The sequence below is a fragment of the Mus caroli genome, unplaced genomic scaffold (genome assembly GCF_978045245.1).
Source record: "Mus caroli unplaced genomic scaffold, Mus_caroli_1 scaffold_15, whole genome shotgun sequence".
NCBI lineage: Eukaryota > Metazoa > Chordata > Mammalia > Rodentia > Muridae > Mus > Mus caroli.
In genome coordinates, this window is record NW_028227270.1 from 110,290,136 (window position 1) to 110,310,638 (window position 20,503).

At 39.7% G+C, this 20,503-nt stretch overlaps 1 protein-coding gene across 5 annotated transcripts in view; it reads left to right on the forward strand.

The window, feature by feature from the left end:
• Positions 1 to 20,503, forward strand: part of Chrm3 (cholinergic receptor muscarinic 3) — a 475,736-nt gene that overhangs the window by 225,442 nt on the left and 229,791 nt on the right. For all 5 annotated transcript variants that reach the window (XM_085831292.1, XM_085831294.1, XM_085831293.1 and 2 more), the window contains one exon: positions 2,910 to 2,972. The gene's annotated coding sequence lies outside the window, so the exon portion shown is untranslated. The remainder of the gene's footprint in view (positions 1 to 2,909; positions 2,973 to 20,503) is intronic.

Consider the following 20,503-nt stretch of genomic DNA (forward strand, 5'->3'; position numbering starts at 1 on the left):
AATGTGTATCCTCAAAATAATTAAAAAGTAGCAAAGTTTTAAGGAAATAAATCCTGTTGGATTGTCATCCTGAAAGTCCAGAGTTGGACTTCAGCTTCTGTTACTTCAATAGTGGTCAGGCAACCTAACTCTTACATGTTGTCAGTCAAAAGAATAGTTTGCAGTCTCATGGAAAGAAATCTGTCTTCTAGCTTTCTGTGGTTATTTTTCTGTCCCCATTACTGTACCCCTCTATGTTCAGCTACCTGCATAATTGCAACAGTCATCTTTGACATCACCAGAAATATTCTAAGACTGTAACGTTCTGAACCATAGTTACTGGGGTTTGCAAAAGCCAATCTTCTATAGTCCAAGATTTTCAGCTTACTCTCAAGTGAATCCCATGTACAATTAATTGGCAATAAGATGACTTTGAAGCCAGAACAGAAGCCAGCACGTTTGCTAGTTTTCAAAATGAATACTTTGCTATATCTGATACTGGAGAAACTTGGGGGTCTTCAGTCCCAGAAATTGCTCCCAAATTCATTTAGTGAATGGAAACTTATAGCAATGAAATCTTTCATAATCTATTCCTCATAAACTATTGTCACATTAATGTAATGCTGTCTAAGTTTGCCTTACGCATAGCTATATATTGACTTCTCAAAGCAATCTGGATCCAAGATGTCAGCACACCAGGAGTCCTGGTTGTAAATTGGACAACTTTGTTGACCAAAGTCTGCCCTGGCAGACTGAACCAGTTTTAACAATGAAATCCAAATTGTGGCTGGTGGTTTGCTGACTGTTCTCTGGAATATGGTAGGTTAGTATGAGGTGATGGGCTTGCATATGAAAGGAATCATCTGGCTGTGCATCTGCCCTGGAGTTCAGTCTTCAGTACCCACTTGAAAAGGCAAGCATGGCCATACAGGCTTACAATGCCACTGTTCAGTCCTGTGAGGACAGCAGCAGTGAGGGATGAACTCTGCACTCAGCAGCATGTCTGTGTGCTGCTTGTTAGGTGGGTATGAAAGAGAGAAGCACTGCCTGCCTTCTCCCGCCAAAGTGTCATTGGACCACATCCTGGAAGGGACAGGAGTGTTTAGGTGGACATAGGTATAGATGTTCGTTGCCAAGGCTGTAGAGATGATATAAATGTCCTTGTGCTTATGTAGCAATCACAAGAATGCAAAGGCAGGACACTCAAACAGAACTAGATTCAAGGCCTAGACTGTGATAACCTAAGTCCTGCCCACACCACAGCCTCAGTTCCCCTCTGTGTCATAGAACGCTCAGCCCTATAGCCACTCCTTCCGTTGCACACTCTTCTTAACCAAGTGCTCCTAGGAGAGGAAGGGTCCATAATGCTGTGTTCATTTCAGGCGCAAATAGACAAGTGTCTCTTGCTGGTTCCTATGCTATGCAGAGTGGTGCAAGGGAAGTCCCACGGAAGGGCAGAACCAGTGCCCACATGACAGGCATCTCATGCTCTGGGAGAAATGGTTCTCAAATTGACTGAGTGCCTGTTGTTTCCTTTTTTTTTTCCAGCTATTCCTTGCAGACTTAAGTGAATATGATGCAGATCTATTTTTGACTTACCAGTTACACTTTCTAGATTCTACAATACCTTCTTAAAGCTTTCTGGGTGTCTCTGAGCCTTTATTGTCACGGGCCACACTTGCAGAGTTTGCCTCGGTTCCCTCTTTCTTGCTGAGACAGTCCAGTGCATGTGACTGTGGGTTCTCACCTACTTCTCCCTTTGCAGCTCCCCTTCATATCTCCACAGTAGCATCCTTCACATCTACACTCCCCCCCTCATTGTTTTTTTCATAGCACCGCTTTTATTTGTTTGATTAACCTTTAAAGGATGGATCAGTGGATAAAGTGCTTGCCACGTAAGTATTTTCTAGGTCCTGCTCAAAGACGCTAGTTATGGTGGTACATAGTTGTAATCCCAGCACTGGGGACACAGAGAATAACGTATCCCTGGGGCTTATTGGCCAGCTTACCTAATCAATTGATGAACTTCAAGCCAGTGAGATACCTTTCTTCGAAAGAGGTAGACAGTATTGCTAAGGGTAACACCCAGGTTGTTCTCCAGTCTCCATATATATATACAGACACAATTTTTAAAAATAGAGTTAACAAAGAAGTGCTTCATGTGCTAGTTAGGTTTTGTCAAATTGTTACAAACCTAGACTATGTATAAAGGAATTTCTATTGAAAAAAGGCCTCTGTCAGATTTACTCTCCTCATGTCTGTGTGGCATTTTCCTGATTTCTGATTGATGGGGGTGATGGGGGGGGCGGCAAGCACTCTACGCACAGAGCCATCCTTGATGAACCTCAGATGTAAAAGCAAGGTAGCTAAGCTAATCAGGAGAAGCAAGATAATAAGCTGTATTGCTTCATGGTCTCTTCAGTTCCTGCCTCAACCTCCCTCAATGATGAGCTATAACCTATGAAGAAAAATCAGCCCTCTCCTCTCCAGGTTGCTTTGGTTTTTGTGTTTATCACAGCAAAAAGCCTACTTGGTCAGTTCTCTATAGTTCCAGCCCTAGAGTTTTGAAGTAAGGGCTACACGTGAATGGAGTGGAAGGGTTTCCTTAGCATTCACTGTCTCCATGAATGAGGTCATTGCATGAGTATATTCTTGAATGGTGTGAGGGAAGGCAGAATTCAGGGCTCTCTGGCATATTACGCACATGGCTTCTCTCTGAAATAAGGGAGGATGAAAAGGGAGGGATAGAAATGTTGTTCTCCTCACTTTCTGCAGTGAGTGACCTTCTTTGCCAGCCCGACCTGTAAATTCACTTCCAGGTAGAAATTCTATAACTTTTGTATGTTGTTTCAAAATATTTTCTCAAAACCATTGCCTTCCACCTTCCCAGGGTTCTGTTCATCTGTTAACCATATTTTGTTGTTTTCTAGTGCTGCGTTCTGACTAAGTGACCAAGCACGTGACATTCTGAACTTCAGCAAAGGTACAATAAGGTAAGTGTCTTTTCTATTTGATTCTTTGCTTGAAATGGGAGTCAATAACTTGATCTGTATTAACTGATCAATGATCAATATAACTGTAAGTTGGAGTTTGGAACCACTTAAAGTTTCTGCTGTATGTGTCACCATTACCCCTTCCAAATAATGGGCTTCACTGTGGTGTCTTCATACACACATGCCATCACAATATGTCCACATTTCTTGCCAGACTTTGTGCATATCAATATGACTATACAGACATGCTCAATTGTGTCCTAGTAGAAATAACACTGTGTGCTTTCCTGGTCCAATTCAGATTTAAAGTAACAGCATGCTTGCTGAAATTTGAAACAAGCTGGCTTATTTTAAAATTGTGTGTGTGTGTGTGTGTGTGTGTGTGTGTGTATGTGTGTGTATGTACACACACACACATATACATACATATATATGCATATATATATACATATGATAGAGGAAAGAAAGAAAGAAAGAAAGAAAGAAAGAAAGAAAGAAAGAAAGAAAGAAAGAAAGAAAGAAGGAAGGAAGGAAGGAAGGAAGGAAGGAAGGAAGGAAGGAAGGAAAGAAAGAAAGAAAGAAAGAAAGAAAGAAAGAAAGAAAGAAAGAAAGAAAGAAAGAAAGAGAAGAAAGATGCATACATATATATCTACATACATACATAATTTACCTCAACAGCATCAGAATGCAGAATATTTGCATTACCAGCATGTGTCTTGGCTTGTACATATATATTCTCGAGTAGCTTCTGAGAAGGTGGCCTGCTTCTTCAAATCTTTTAAGCTTAAGAACTTTCCTTTGACTTATATTATCTTGGCTCAACCAATCCAAAGATATAGGGAGCATGAAGAAAGAAGATTATAAAACACACAGTTTTATTTGCATGTTACTGCTGATTTTTTTCCATCCAGCAAATACTGTATTATCCTACCCCAAGTCCACTTTTCCTTCCTGGCAAAATCTTAATGCTGTGAAGGACAGCATAGCACTTCCACTAAAAGTTCATATCATAATGAGCAGAGTGACTCGGATCTACAGCTTCGGCACTCAGGAAAACTGAGGCAGAAACATGGCCAGGAATTTGAAGCCAGTCTGGGCTACATAATGAGTTTCAGGTCAGTCTGGCTACCACATGGAATCTTGTCTTGAAGGGAAAAAACCAGCATCCCATCCCATCTTCTTAGTACTCTTTACTTTAGCTGTATGACCCAGTTTGAGCCCATGGGCTCTGTGTAACAGCCATAAAGAACATTTCCTTAGGAAGAATTGGTTTTGGAATGTTTTTTGTTTCTATCTTGAGGACCTAATAGAGATGCCCAGCCTCAGATTTCAATCTCAGTGCACTACACTCATAGGCATCAAGAGCATAGATCCTGAAGAGACTGTGGCCACGCACACACACATACTTACAAGCACGCACACATTCACAAGCACATACTTGGACACACACATGCACACTCAGGCATTGACTTGGCTCAGATTCAAGGATGGACCAAGCCTATCTGCAGCCTTCACACTGGGCCTTTATGCTCAACATCTGTCCACAGGGCTTAATCTCCAGAGCACTATGATAGGCTGCATACTCCTTTTATCTGTGTTTTGTAGAAGATGAAACATCCCTGAGATACTAATGACTGTGTCTGGTCAATGGCATTTGCTGGGTTTGCACTGTAACTTTTGGTTGTCTTTCCCCATGTTGCACCTGTCCAGTCCTTATCTTGGCAGTGTGGTGCCAGGAGCCTGGATTGTTGCTGGTTACATGTTTACAGCTATTAAGTGGGCCTGCTCAGTTCAGAAGTGTTTTGTGGATTCATGAGGTTTCCATTAGCGTGTTCCACTCATCAGATTAGTTGAACCAAGTAAGTCTACTCCTTTCTGGGGGAAAAAAATAAAAGAAATGAAAAGGAAAACACTGGGTGTGGGAGCACAGAGATGCATTGGGGTTGCCTATGAATGCTGGGGAATGCAGTAACAGCTCTAGTGTATTTTGTCCTTTTGAAATAAATGTTTAGAAGACATGGTCTGCCTGAGGCCACCAAAATTCATATTTTACCCTGTGTTATCTCAGTCTCAAATACTCTTCTTCATACAGCCATTATTTTTCATTCATGCTTATTTGCCTCCAGGAAAAAAAAAAACAATACAGATAAAAGCTAAGATATGTAATGAAATTTCTTTCCAAGAGAAACATAATACCAGGCACTGGGGGGGGGGTGGAGGGGAGGGTCTGAGCTGTGTCTGGGGGGGAGGAGCTGAATAATAAGAGAAAGACCTAGGCTGGAAACAAAGAGGACAAACTGGCAGGTGATGCTCAGCTTGTACGAATAGTTTTTTAAAAGTCACTTCACCTTTCCAGACCTTTGCTTTTTCTTTGTAAGGGGAGAGAGTGAAGGCATGCCTATAGGCTCATCACACAGATTTGTCCCTCACCTCCTTGACAGTGCCCCCCCCCGCCCCCAGCCAAGGGTCCTTGAGTTATGCGCTCCTCTCTTCACTTTCCCCCAAATACATTCTGGGTCTCTGGCATCTTTTGCCACAGTCCTCACTACTCTAAGGCATTGCATTACCTCTTAGACTAGAGCATTAGCTTCCCGGTGCTCACCTGACTTACACTCTGGCACAACACTGAGAAGCTTAGTAAGACCTGCTTGAACCCTTGTTCTTCCCCATACATTTACAATGAACCCTGACACATTTCCATGACTTAGAGCATCTGCTAGGATCTGGCTCCCACATGTCCCTGTTCCCTTTGTTTCCTAATCTCTGGCCTCACTCTTTCTGATTCTTTTCTTGAATGTGTCTCATTGCTTTCTCCTCCTGGGGCCCTGACACTGCCCTTGGTACTTGATACCATTTGACAATTCCATTCATTCATTTTTCTCCTAGACTCTCTTCTCTTCTCTTCTCTTCTCTTCTCTTCTCTTCTCTTCTCTTCTCTTCTCTTCTCTTCTCTTCTCTTCTCTTCTCTTCTCTTCTCTTCTCTTCTCTCCTCTCCTCTCCTCTCCTCTCCTCTCCTCTCCTCTCCTCTCCTCTCCTCTCCCCTCCCCTCCCCTCCCCTCCCCTCCCCTCCCCTCCCCTCCCCTCCCCTCCCCTCCCCTCCCTTCCCTTCCTTTCCCTTCCCTCTCCTCCCCACCCCTCTCCTCTCCTCTGCTTTCCTCTCTTCTCCTCTCTCCTCCACACACCCCCAGTTCTATTCCCTTTTAAAAGGGAAGGGTGTAATTTTAAAAGTCATGCTAAAATGTTCTCTTGTTAGCAAATATTACTGATGAAGCTTAAGAGCAAGGTAAATGTAATTGGATCATATGTATTTATACGTTGCTGTTTTTCTCTCACCATGGCACAATATAACCTCTAAGAGTACAGGACCTCATCTGTTATTCTACCTCCCTAAAGTACACCTTTCCTTTCAGGAGACTTAAAAATATTTATTAAAGTTGTAGCTGTAGAATCAGAAAATCTTATAGGCTTAGTAGCCCTCAAAAAATGAAACTTATAGAGTGCTCCAATATGTCTGTGGCTTCAGTGGGCAAGAAGGGAAAAAATAGGGAGGGGACAATAAGGAAAGGGACAGAGAGCCAGACAGTGGTACAAACAGAAAATAACATCAGTTTGGAAAGACCACTTGAAAAAATCTCACTTCAGGAGCCTCTTTGATTTGTAAGGGTGGCAGGTTAGTTCTGTGCATCCTACGAGAGATTATTGGTTAAGCCTAGCACATTCATAGTCAGATGGTTAGTTGAATGAGTACACAAAAGATCAAACCTTGATTTCTCAAGCTGCTGTTGGCAAATGCTTACCTTTTTATGGACATAGTAATAGTCCACTGGCTCTGCTATTTAGTCTATGTCAGGGGCAGACATCATAGATATCATGAGTTGAAGCGACGTACTGAAAAGCAGACAGCTGCCCTATGCTGGATGTCTCCCCAAGAGCACATCAAAGTCATTTCATCTTCATGCTGATTGTCACAGCAACTGTGCATAATGGGACGCTGTGTTAATGCACTAAAGATGCTGACAGGAACATGGAAACCAGAAGAATGTTTTATCTGTCAATTAAGTGATGTAGTCTTCTGTTTAGATGATAGTAATTCGGGGGCCTTCTATTTGCTGCCAATTGAGATTTGACAGCTGTTGATAAAATATTTACATTCTGATTTCAGTCACATTGACAGTACTTTTGGGTCTCTGGAAGATGATAATTATATGTTAGGAAAACATTTGAGATTTGAGACTGATCCTATTGAACAGAACAATCTGCTTTTAAAATTGCACAAAAATGGCCATCCATCTTCTAAAATACATACCTAAAATAAAAGTCAGATATGGGAGGCTAGAGAGAGGAGCTTGGTTGGTAAAGTATATGGCATCCAAGCACCACTGTAAAAGGCCATGCAGAGTGGTGCGTGCTTTTTTAACTCAGTGAGGGAAAGATGGAGAGAAGACGTTGCAGAGCATGCTGGCTAGCCAGATCAGTGAGCTCAAGGGTGTTAGCCCAGCTAACAAGGGAGAGAGTGTTTGAGGATGACACCCAAGGTCAACCTCTGGCCTCCACACACATGTGCTCATAGAAGCAAATGCACATGAACATGTCAGGAGATGTTTGCAATGAGGAAATATGCTTCCTATTATACCACTGCACACAGAAGAAACCCTTAGAGGAAGTTTGTTATATGATAAAACAGAAAGTGTGTGTGTGTGTGTGTGTGTGTGTGAGTGTGTGTGGGTGAGTGTGTGTGGATGTGTGAGGAGTGTGTGTGAGTGTGTGTTTTAGTGTGTGTGTGTGTAAGTGTGTATGTGTGTGTGGATGAGTGTGTGTATGTGTGTGAGCACATGCTATATTTACATTCCAATGTATCATAGAGAAACAAAGGAAATTCTATTTACACTATTTATCATTATTCCGAAGCTTCAAACCCTTTCCAATTTCAACATGTTCTTTCAGCAAGATAGTTATTCAATTCTTGCTGCATGTTCCTCTGACAGCGGTGCTAAGTAACCTTCAGTGATGCTGTAATAAGCGGCTTTCTTTGATGAGCTGCATATCCAGTATCGATGATAAGCTGTGTGTATGTTTTTAATGCTGTAAATTGTTCAGTATGAGACCAGATACAAGCAATGTGATTAAGCTTCCATGGTCTGTATCTTTGGTCTGTTTCTAGGTAGAGGCACAAAGATACTTAGAGGAAATGTTTATTAAACAGGGGTGGTAATTGGTGTGCAAGTTAGAATAGGGATAGTGTGTTTGTGTGGCTTTGGGAGCATAGAACTACAACTTTTTAAGAAAAGCATAATATGAAATGAGATTTAACTAGATTGATTGGTTGGTTGATGATTGTTTGATTGATTCATGAAAGCACAATACGAAACTAGATTGATTGATTGATGATTGATTGATTGATTGATTCATGAAAGCACAATATGAAACTAGGTTGATTGATTGATGATTGATTGATTGATTCATAAAAGCACAATATGAAACTAGATTGATTGATTGATGATTGATTGATTGATTGATGAATTGATTGGCTGATTGATTTTAAATCCAAACACATTTTATTTAAGATGAAAGTATAACATGGGCATAAGTCTTTATCTTTTGGCAAACAGAAACATTACTGTGTATATAAATTCAATTTGAAATATTTCCACTTTTCTCTCCTTTTACTTGAATTTTTAGTCTGTATACAAGTCTGCATTGTGTGTATACATTGAGAACATTCCCCTTCATACCCAACCCTCTCTTTTCTCACACCTCAATTGGTCACCTTTTTTCCCATGGCAATTCTACTCCTACTTTTGTGTCATATGTGATGATCTTATGTGTCTATATGAAATCAAATGCCAAGTGAGAAAAAACGTACCGTAGTTATCCTCCTTAGAAGGCAGAGTTTAAGTAGAGAGGAAATAAAAAGCCATGCCAAGGGGTGATGGATATGAAGGTAATGCAAGTGACTACACGTGAACATTGATACCCACTTGTGGGATGTGGGATAGCAGGATGGAGAAGAAGTGCTAAAGGAGCTTTGCATTTCATCTTGAACATTAGAGAAAAGCACTGAAAAACCTTGACTTGGGTAAGGGGTGGGCTAACATCGAGAGGCAGCAACACACGCCTTTTAAAGTACACAGAGCATGGCACTTTGCTATGTAAACACATTTATGTGTTTTGATTACAGGAGTAGTGCCTTCTTATTATAGAAATGTTAGTAGTCATAGGTGTTACGGTTTGATTGGTTTCATCCCCAAAAATCAATATGTTATGATCCTGACTTCCAAAGTGGTGACATTTGAAAGCAGGATGCCTGGAAGGTGGTTGGGGACAAGAACAGAGCAATCATGAAGGGAGTCAGAGACCTAAGAGAACAAACTTAAGGAGTCTCATTAACTCCTTCTACTCTAGAACTATAGAAAGGCCTAATGGAAAGACATCGTATAGGAGCCAAGAAGACTCAGTCTTGGACTTCTATCCCTCCAACATTCTAAAAAGAATAGCTTATGTTCTTTTAATTTGTTTGTCACAAAGCTAACACAAAGCTTCTTGACACAGCTCATCATTTGAGGCATGGGAATCCCACCTATGAAAAATACTCCCATTGGATTGGCATGTAGGTACATCCATTTTCTTTCTCTTTTTTTTTTCTTGTAAATTTTATTTTCATTGTTATTTTTTTTTTAATTTATTTATTTATGCCCCCTCCTGGTCCCCACCTCACAGAGGCCCTCTCCCCATCCTCCATCCCCTTCTTCTCTGAGAGGGTACACCCTCCCTTCGGATATTCCTCCCACCCTGGTTTATCAAGTCTCTGCCACTGTGGGCACATCCTTTTGCTTTGAGGCCAGACAAGGCAGTCCTGTGGGGACTGGATACCCCAGTCAGATTACATCTTTAGGGACAGCCCCTACTCCAGTTGTTGGAGGACCCACATGGAGACTGAGCTGCACATCTGAAACATACAGGTCTGGAACCTCATTTAAGCCCATGTGTGTTTTCTGGTGACTCAGCCTCTGAGAGCAATCCATTTTCTTAATTAATTATTGATGTGGGAGGACTCAGTCCACTGGGAGTGGTAGCACCTCTGGCCAGGTGGTTCTAGGTTCTATAAGAAAGCAGGCTGAGCAAACCACAGAGAACAAGCCAGTAACCAGTGATCCTCCATGGCCTCTGCTTTAGTTCCTGCTTCCGGGTTCTTGTTTTACATGCCTGCCAACTTACCTTCATGATGAGCTATAACTTGTCAGAGGAGATAGCCCCTTTCCTTCCTGTGTTGGTTTTGGTCATGGTTTTTAATCATAACAATAGGAAGCAAATTAGGACAGAAATTGGTACTAGAGTGTGGGCTGTTGCTTTGACAGATGTGACCATCGGTGGGGTAGGCAATGAACCAGAACAATGTCAAGTTAAGCACTTTGGATCTGTTATGCCTTCTGGTAATAGAAATGATGTTAGTTATAATTTCACTTCCTTTGGCCTTAGTTTCTATCTGTAAAGTGATCCACCTTGCCTCTCAAGATCGCATTGAGAATGATAAAGAAATTACTCATAAAATTCCTAGTGTAGCACCTAAGAGTAAGGGGTGGGTATGAGAGCATGGGGGATCCTCCCACCCTGCAAGGAGGAAGATTTGGAGAGAAGAGATTATCTGTGATCGGAAAGCACTTCTTGAAAGACAGTTTATAGGAGCATCACAAGCAATTAAGGCCTGCCGTTTTGGACCACCACAGATCAACCAAGCATAATGAATTCAATGAAAACTGATTTTTTCACTTCCCAAAAGCTAAAGGGGGGCTATGGGGAGGAGCACATTTTAGAGCAAACATCTGCAGGGGCTAACTGTATATAATGAGGTTTTATATTGTGAAGTGACATTAATTACCACGTCCTATCACTTCCTTGAATCAGTGAACAAAACAAAGTAAAACTGAATAAAACTGAGTAAGCTAAATGTAATTGATTAAATAAAATGCTATTTTGTAGCATCCTACACATACACATTAAAATGAGTGTCTTTAGATAGGGAAGTCATGTAATTAGAAAATTCTGGATTTTGATTTTCAAATTGGCCATAAGGTACAAGCACTGTACACACTAGTTCAGTGCAGGGGATCAGAAAATGATGGAATAATGAACTATAAGTTCTCCCTCATATCTAGATCCTAGCTTATGCTAAATACACACACACATATATATATATAACATATAATATATAATTTATAATATATTATGTTTATATGTTATTTATTCTTATCATTATTATATAGTTATTATATAATAAACGTATAATATATACACATATATGCATACACACAATTGTACACATTGGTTCAGCATAGCATGTGTAAAAGAAAAAAGAAAGGGTGTTAGTGTTGAGGAAAGACAATGCAGGTAATACACACTTGAGTCATGAAGAGCAGGACATAAAGTTAGTTGTTTTTCTGCTTTTGACTTTGATGTGGACTTTTTATTTTTTGCTTTTATATAGGTGCATAAAATTATATTTGATACTGAAAGTAAGAGATCCCAGGTGAAGCTCCACAGCTTCAGCATTGCTGTTCTGAATATATAGAATATCAATGAGGTACATAGACTTTGGGTTTCTTTCTATGTGTAATATCTATTATTTGCCAAGTTCTCAATAACAAATTGTTAATAAATTAAAATGTAAAAGCAAAAATAAATGAGAAAACCCATTTTGTAAACTTATACAATTTCTACACCTTAAAAAATTGTAGATTGAAGAAAATACCTAATAAAAAATTGTAGATTGAGCTGGAGACATTAGCCTGTAACCATAGCTACTCAGGAGGGTATCAGAGTGATTCTACGTTTAATTCTAGCTTAACAAGAATCCTGAGATATGGCTGATGCTCGACCATTCAGCCATAGTGTTCAAGGTCGTACATTTCATCTCCAATACTGGAAAATGAAGCTATTATATTCTATTAGTTTATCAACAAGTTTCATTTGAGTGGATGCTTAATGACAAGTGGCATGAGCTGCAGTAATAATCTATATGAATGTGTCTCACTGAGAAACCAAGTGGGTCACAGAGACTGTAATAAAGTCAAGGTTGTGTTCGTATGGAAGAAGGATGATTAAAGTATGTATTGGGTATCATTAAATATTTCCCAGAATCTTGTTGCATATGCTTCATACTGCAGGTATTCTTATGAGAGAAGGGGGAACGTATGGTTTGCAGCTAGATGTATGGACTGTCACAGAAAATGACTATGGGTGCTCTGAACAAAATTGAAGAGTGGACTTAGCTCAGAGAGAAAATCAGGGTGTTCTCTCTCTCTCTCTCTCTCTCTCTCTCTCTCTCTCTCTCTCTCTCTCTCTCTCTCTCTCGCCCTCAGACTCCCTGAAACTGGAACTCCAGTCACTTGTGTGACCACATTCAGCCCTTTCAGGGATTAATAAAAAGAATCTAATACTCAGATGTGGTCCATGGAGCATCAGCCAAAAGCTTACTAACAGTGCAGAAGCTATGACCCCATCCCAGTTCTACAGAATCACATGCAGCCATCATCAGTGTCTCTACTTGACTCATGGGCACACTAAAATTTGAACAGCCTTGACATGAAGGTTAAAAATGTGGCTTTAAAGCACATGGGTGTTGATTCAATGCTCACTGCCCCTTGAGCAAACTAATTTCCTAATCTCCTTCCCCCATCTGTACTCAGTAGCCATAAGCACCCCATAAACACTATCAGGAGAGACAAATGAGGTAGTTACAGGTAAGGTGTTTATATATAGCACCTGCCTTTTGCCGAGCACTCAATAAATGTTGGCTGTTTCGATTATTTCCTCTCTGCTGAGCAGGGGCAAACGGAAATAACAAGGAAGAGGAGACCTCTGTACTATCATTTCCCCATCTCAGTCCTATGTTGTCTGTGAACTAGAAAAGAGTAACATTTAGCTTCAGGCATGGGATTGCATGTGGATCCAGTAATTCTCGGAGCTTCCTTCACTCTTAGATATCGTTTACATCACCATGGTCAAGTCACTCTGCCTCCTTGAATTTCATTTCTTCAATAGCATGAGATGGTAACTTCAGCCTGTTCTTCCGTACTGTGAAGATCAAATGAAATGGTTCATGCAATGCTCTTTTTTTAATTTTTTTCATTAGAAAGAACTGTTTTGTAGAAGCTTAGCATGACAGAAAGATGAAAGGCTGCAACATAGCATGAGGCACTGGGTTACGACATCAGCAGTAGCAGGATTTAAATAACTGACAGGACCTTGCCCCCCTTGCAAAGTGGGATGAGTCAGAGCAGATTTATTCAGAAAACTTGCAGTAGAGGAAGAAAGACTTTAGTAAAGATCTTAGCCAGATTATGATACTGTGTGAACAGAGCCAAAGATCAAGGTGGGTAAGAATTAGAGATACTACCAGGAACAGGGGAGTGGAATTCCAGTTACATAGATGTCTTGTTAGGATTCTTGGTGAAGGTGAGGAGATCAAACATGACCTGAGAAATGGAGAAAGAGGGTCTTAGATTCACAGAGGACTCACAAATCAGGGGTGCATTATCAATCAACTGACTTAGCAGAATTGAGTTAAAACGGAGTGTTGTAGTAATACATGAAAGACTTTAAAGACCAAGGAGCACTTGGGAGTCAAGTTCAGAAGAGAGTGACTCAAGCTTAGCTAGGAACAGTGTCTGCAACAAAAGAAAGAGAAGAGTCTGGCTCTGGTTACAAACTGGATGAAGGGAGGGCTGGCCGCCTCATCAGAAATGGAGATCTTTACAGACAGTGCCAGAAGCTGCTGTATAAAAATCGTCCAGACATATTAGTACTGCTTTAACATTTTCAAATTTATTTAATTGTGGAAAATAGGCCACATACACTCAGAAAGCAGGATAGAATGAGACAGGCAGAAAGGAAATGTTCTGCTGAGATGAGGCAGGAAGAATTGATTGCGCCCGCTTGAACTTTAAAAGACAGAGTTTGGTGGATGGTGATAGGAAGAGTCTGGCAGAGGAATTGCAAACCTGCTGGTGGACATGGCAAAAGAAACTGGAGTTGGGAAAACCCTGTGATCCAAGGAGAATCAGGACACTTCTTTGGGAACTCTAGGTGGGACAGAGTTGGAGGGGAAATGCAGAAAGATAAATTAAGATTAAGCTTTAAGACTATCAAGACCCTGAGTCTATTCTTCTATTAACTGTGCACTTGTTTTAAATATAGTTATACAGTTTTTATATATTTTTAGAACTAAGGACAAAAGGATGGGTAGAAAGGCAATAAATATTTTATTTTAAATATTTTTATTTTAATTTTTGACACTATAATAAAAGTAGATCATTCTTCTCTTTCTCTCCCCTAAGCCTTCTATGCACAACCGCCACCATTGTCACCATCACCAATGCCTGTTCTCTTTCAATATCATAGCTCCTTTTTCATTAATTGATGTTACATCACTTTAAAACATATAATGTATTTAAAAATACTATTTGAAAGAAAATCAGGATAAATAAGCAGATACTCAAATACTTGTAGGTGTGTGTGTGCACTTTAATTTATCCTGTTACATGGCTCTCTGCACTATTATAACTCACGTGAAATAGGTTTTTCATTTTCACTCTGATTATGTATATCTACCTCATTTATATTTTTAAATAAATTCTAATTTGTGAATTTGATATCTTATTGAAATTCATAGCAATAAGTTGCTGAATAATGTTTCATTGAAGGTCAAGCTTTTGCTTTCTCTTGCATTACTGTTAATTATAATTTTTCTAAGACACTTTGGAAAGTAATCATGTTCTACAGCTAAAAAATGAAATAAACGATCAACATATATAATGAAAAAAAAAAAGATTGCGCTTAAAGGAACATTGCTGTCCCATTTTTTTGTTTCCAGAAGTTGCATGGTCACTTGGTGATTTTGAACTGGAAATTGAGCTATTATTTTGGAATATTGATCTGACAGCTGTCAAAGAGATGAAGCAGGAATTAGTAAGGAGTCAGAAAAAGTGAGTTAGTATCAGTGGACCAAGGAAAAGTAATAGTCTCTGGGTTGGATTTGTAATATGATTTCTCTTATTCACGATTTTGTTTCCCAAATTTCTGTTACCTACAGACAACTAATTAATCAATCAATTAAGAAGATATTAAATGGAAAATCACACAAGTAAACAACTCACAAGTTGTAAATCAGTTGTAAATCGTACCTCTTCCTAAGCAGGGTTATGAGGTCTCCCATGATTTTAGTCAGTCCCACTTAGGAGATGATCTCTCTCTTCCTTCTCAGGATCCATGCCATATACGCTACATGCTCATTAATACTTAGTCCTTCAGTTTCTCAGACTGACTATTATGGCTTGGCAGTACATTGTTCAAATGACCCTTACTTTATTTAGTAATAGATCCAGAGAGCAGAAGTATCAGAGCAAAGAAGACACCCAGGCAAAAAGCACTGGGAGACAGAATAACTTGAATGCTATGTGAAATGCTTCAGGACATAGAAGAAAATACATATAGCCTATACAGTTTTGTATTGTGATTGATTTTTTTCACATACCTGCTTATGCTGTGAGCACATCCCATGGGTGACCTATGACCCCTGTACTGGGATATAAATGCAAGGCATCTGTTAGCATTCCCTCTCTGACAGGCTCACATCCATGCCTGCATGTCAGAAAGAGTCTGAGAGTCAGAGGAAACTAAGACTCACCCTGCTTCTCTCACTGGGCATTGCTCTTGCCAAGTTCCATCTTTGGTTATATTTTTATTAAAAGTGATTTGAGTGGAAGTACAAATATTACCAGTTCCTTGTTCTATTTTTATGCCCTCGGAGAGGGAAAGAGAAAAAGGAAGAGTTCTATTCATGTGTCATAGTTCTAGACTTATAGTAGTTTGCTAATTATAAGTTCCATTGTCTTGGTCTCAAAAGGAATCCACGGGGTGAACTAAGTATAGTCAGGAGTCCTAGACCCCAGTGATTACACAGCTGGGAACTGTGCAGCCAGAATGTCAGCCAGCCTTAGTATTTTTGCATGCCAAAGGGCCAAGCAGAATCATGTCAAACTGTTTCTTGTTTTGTCACAAAAACAACTTTTTTTTGGGGGGGGGGATCTAACAATAGAGCTCAAGGTTACTTCCTTATAAACTTTAGTCTCTTCCTTGACCTCACAGACTGAACTGGGATTTTTTTTTCCCAATCTGTAGAATAGGAGATAATCTTACTTTTATCTATTCCTGCCTTTCTAGCAGATTTTTGAGTTCCATGATTTCAAGATACTTTTTTTTTCTTTTTCTTTCCTTTTGGTTTTCCCAGACCAGGGTTCTCTGTATAAGCCTAACTGTCCTGGAACTCATTCTGTAGAACAAGTTGGCCTCAAACTTAAGAGATCTGCCTGCCTCTGCCTGGAATGACTGGATTATAGGTATGCACCACCACTGCCCAGTCAAGATGTTTTGAAGAGACCAAAATGAAATACTCTTTGTACGTCTTGTGTATATGGTAAAGGGATGGCTCTCTGATGTGTAGTTCTCTAAGCCAGAGATTGGCTGTCTTCTTGTTCTCTTCCACCCTGGTGTCCATCTGCTTTTCTTTCATCTAAAGTTAGTTTATTGATCTGTATGATCATGCAGGCCAAAATAATAATCACTCAATCTTGAAACACTTCTCTAGGTCCATATTCTACAGGCTTTACAAGTAATATAAAATAAGCAATTGATCTAGTGTCAGTTACCCTTTGGCAGAAATTAATATTAAGGACTGGAAAGGCAGTTCAATGGAAGAATGCTTTCCTGGCATGCACAAGTAACTGAATTCCATTTTAAGCATATCATGTAAGAAGGTAAGTAGATTGGTATATGGTAGGTAGAAAGATGAATGGATGCATAGCTAGATGACAGATAGATGACAATAGCTAGATGATAGATGATAGATAGATAGATAGATAGATAGATAGATAGATAGATAGATAGATAGATGACAATAGCTAGATGATAAATAGATGGTGGATAGATAGATGATAGATAATAGGTAGATGATAGATGCATAATAGATACATAGACAAATCTGACAAATCTTTTGTTTTGTTTTGCTTTTTGAGGTTTTTTTGCTTTGGTTTGTTTGTTTGTTTGTTTGTTTGTTTGTTTGTTTTGGTTTTTCAAGATAGGGTTTCTCTGTGTTGCCCTGGCTGTCCTGAAACTCACTATGTAGACCAAGCTGGCCTCGAACTCAGAAATCTGCCTGCCTCTGCCTCCCAATTGCTGGAATTAAAGGTGTATGCCACCACTGCCCAGCTCAGACAGACAAATCTATAGCAAATGAATAGCACAATGAAAAGGAACTGAAAAAATGGCATTAGGATTATTGGTAATATTTTAAATTTCATCATTTTTTCACATTGTCCATAGTGTATTTTAAAAACTAGCATTAAATTATTTTTCCAACTTAATTAGTCACACTTTACTTTTGTTACCTACCTGGGTTCTTTCTAAAAACTTCAACCTTTAAATATGTGATGTATACATGATGTATACATGAAAGATATATTTTCTTATATACCAGTGGGTCACAAATTTTGTATTTCAAAGTATTTTAGGAAATAATATAGAGTTCTGAATGTTTAGCTTTGCAAAGTAGGGACATTTGCATTAATCTTTGCTGTTAACATTTTTAAGAAAACTCAATATATAGTAAGGTTATACTGGCACAGGGCCTACTCCTATAACAAACAAAGGAGTTGGGGCAGGGGGAGCTAAGAGGTGCTTTGCACAGAACTTGGCTCTCTCTGCTCCACCTCTAGATACATCTCATTACCATTTTACTGGCACATCTCTGAACCTTCTTCTTCTATGAGAATCTTTATAATTTGCTTTTTATTTAAAGTAGATAACTCAGAACTGTCTGTAACTCCTGTTCCAGGGGATCTGTTCCATTTTCTCATGGAGACATACATGCAGGCAAAACACTAACGCACATAAAAATAAATATAAAGTATAAAAATAAATAACAGAAAGGATTTGAAGACATAAAGTTTTAATTCTCTGGGCTTAATTTAACTTTAAAAGAGTCACACGTGGCTGCCTCCCATATTCAACAATAGGTCAACTTCCCAATTTGAAGATCCTCCTCTGAAGCACAGAACACAGAAACCCATTTGAATGTGTCTTCAAAGTGTTCCTGAGGCTGGGACAAAGCTACCGCCATTTCAATAGGCCCAGAACAGACTAGAACTTTATACTCCATCACGTAATTGAGGTCCGGCTTTCATAGCCACTGAAAGAGAACGCTGAGGGTTTTTTTGTCGATAGAAATGATCACCTATGACCTCTAAATGGGACCAGCGGGACGGTGTTCATTCTTTGCTCCTCACTCTCGGCTCTAATCATGTGGACTCGTCTGCCAATTGCTGTTTTGCTTCTCTTCCTCTCGAGCCTAGTGTTATGCTGTCTCCTCATCTTTTTTACACTCCTCTACCTCTCCACACTTAACAAATCACAGACCTTTCAAGATTTCCAACTCAGCTCTTCTGAAAAGCTTCCACAGATAAATAAGCACATGAGCACTGCACTCCTTCAGCTTCCTCGAAAGATGACTTAGTATGCTTCAGACAAACGTGAGGGGTGCATGGAGTAAGGAAAGCTAGTGATTACAGCTTTGCAGTTGATGACGACTTACTATATGTCTGATGTTTGGCATAGCTCCATGAGTTCATTTACCTCTTATAACTATGCAGTGAGACAGCCAGGAGGGGAGGGTGTTAAGAGTTTGTACATAGGACAGTCAGTCTGCATCATCAGCTTGACTGGATTTAGAATCACCAAGGAAACAAACTTCTAAGTGTGTTTATGAGGTTTCCAGGAAGGTTTGACTAAGCAAGGGAGTCCTACCCTCAACTTGGGTAGTACAATATCATAGGCCTAGTGTCCCAGACTTAATAATAAAGAGAAAATTAACTGAGCATCGCCATTCATCTCTCTCTGCCTCTTGGCTACAGATACAATGTGACCAGCTGCCACCTGCTCCCACCACTAGGCTTTCCCCACCATGATGGACTGTGCTTTAAGTCATAATCCTTCCTTCCTTAAGTTGTCTTTGTCATAGCAACGTGAGAGGTATCTAGTTCACTGGGGAGAAAAGGATGGGCAGGTGAAACACTGAGGACTTCTAGAACAGTGAGAATTTTCTGAATAGTGCTGGATCCACCAGGAGTAGATCATACAAGCTCTAACAACAACCTTAAGCTCTCTCTAGTCAAGGACAGGATATTAACATTGCTTCATTAATTATGACAAGGAAGCCATGCTAATGTGAGGTGTTTCTAATGACAAGAGAAAATATGTTAAATGTGATAGCAGCTAAGGAAGAAAGAATACATGAGAGCTCTTTGTAGTTTCTATTTAATTTCTCTACAGGGTTAAAACTACCCTAGTGAATAAGAACTGTTAACTATAATAGAATTGAGTGTGAGAATAGAAGAGAATGGGATGGACCAGAGTTGAATAAATTTAACAGAATGGGATAGGATAATAAATAGAGCAGTCCTAAGCACATCATGTAACTTGTGGCTATCATTGTAGGAAGCAGCAGCTTTTGTGATGTCTACAAGCAGATATGAACTCTCATATGTGCATCAATGCACTGAGTTACAATATAATTACATATATATACATGTATATGAATACACATACACCTACTACTACAGAAAAGAAAAAAAAAGTTTGGTAGTACCTCATATTAGGGATCTCTGCAAATACCCTCTTGCCACCTCACTAAAAGCCAATCAGGATTCTAACAATGATTGTGAACCAAACTCACACAAGAAGTCTTTCATCCATAGACTAGGAGATATGATGTGTGATTGGTATAATGTGTCTATTTCTGAAAATGATTGCATTTAATAGTGATAGGAGGCTTTAGGGAGGCCACTCACTGTTGGAAATGATGACATAATCTTGTAAAATGTAGATGACACATTGCTCTTTCCGGACAGCTTTCAGCCGCTCTGATTCTGTATACTAGCATTCTTACTGCATTTTGATACAGTAATACCAAAATGGGAATATCTTGACTGTTCTTTTAATTCTTGCTCAATTGGATTATATTCTGCCAATGGTATCAGGACTGGCACGTAGGAACCTCTTACATCAACCATGAATATAGAAAGGATGTTTATGTGGTTCTCCCTATGGTCCTCCAGCTTCCCTCAAGATTAGGAAATGAATTAATGCAAGTGAATAAGTTAATCCATTAATTATGGATTGGCTCAAGTCTAGTCTATACCATATCATCCTGAGTGTGCCATTTGCAGGGATCAAGTTCCATTGTAGGAGATAAAGTCTACTGATACTGTGGTTGCTAGCTTGGAAAATACACAGAACACCTTGTCACACCCCCGTGTTCTAGCCAGTCAGTAGGTGAGGTGGACTCAGAAAAAGAAGAATATACACTAGGGATTCATGTGCCCCAGTGTCAGTGCAGACATCTATGTGCTAAGATTCTTGTATAGATCTCCACAGTTCTCCTGAGACCTTTCCTTTGTTCCTGATGCTACCATAATAGAGTT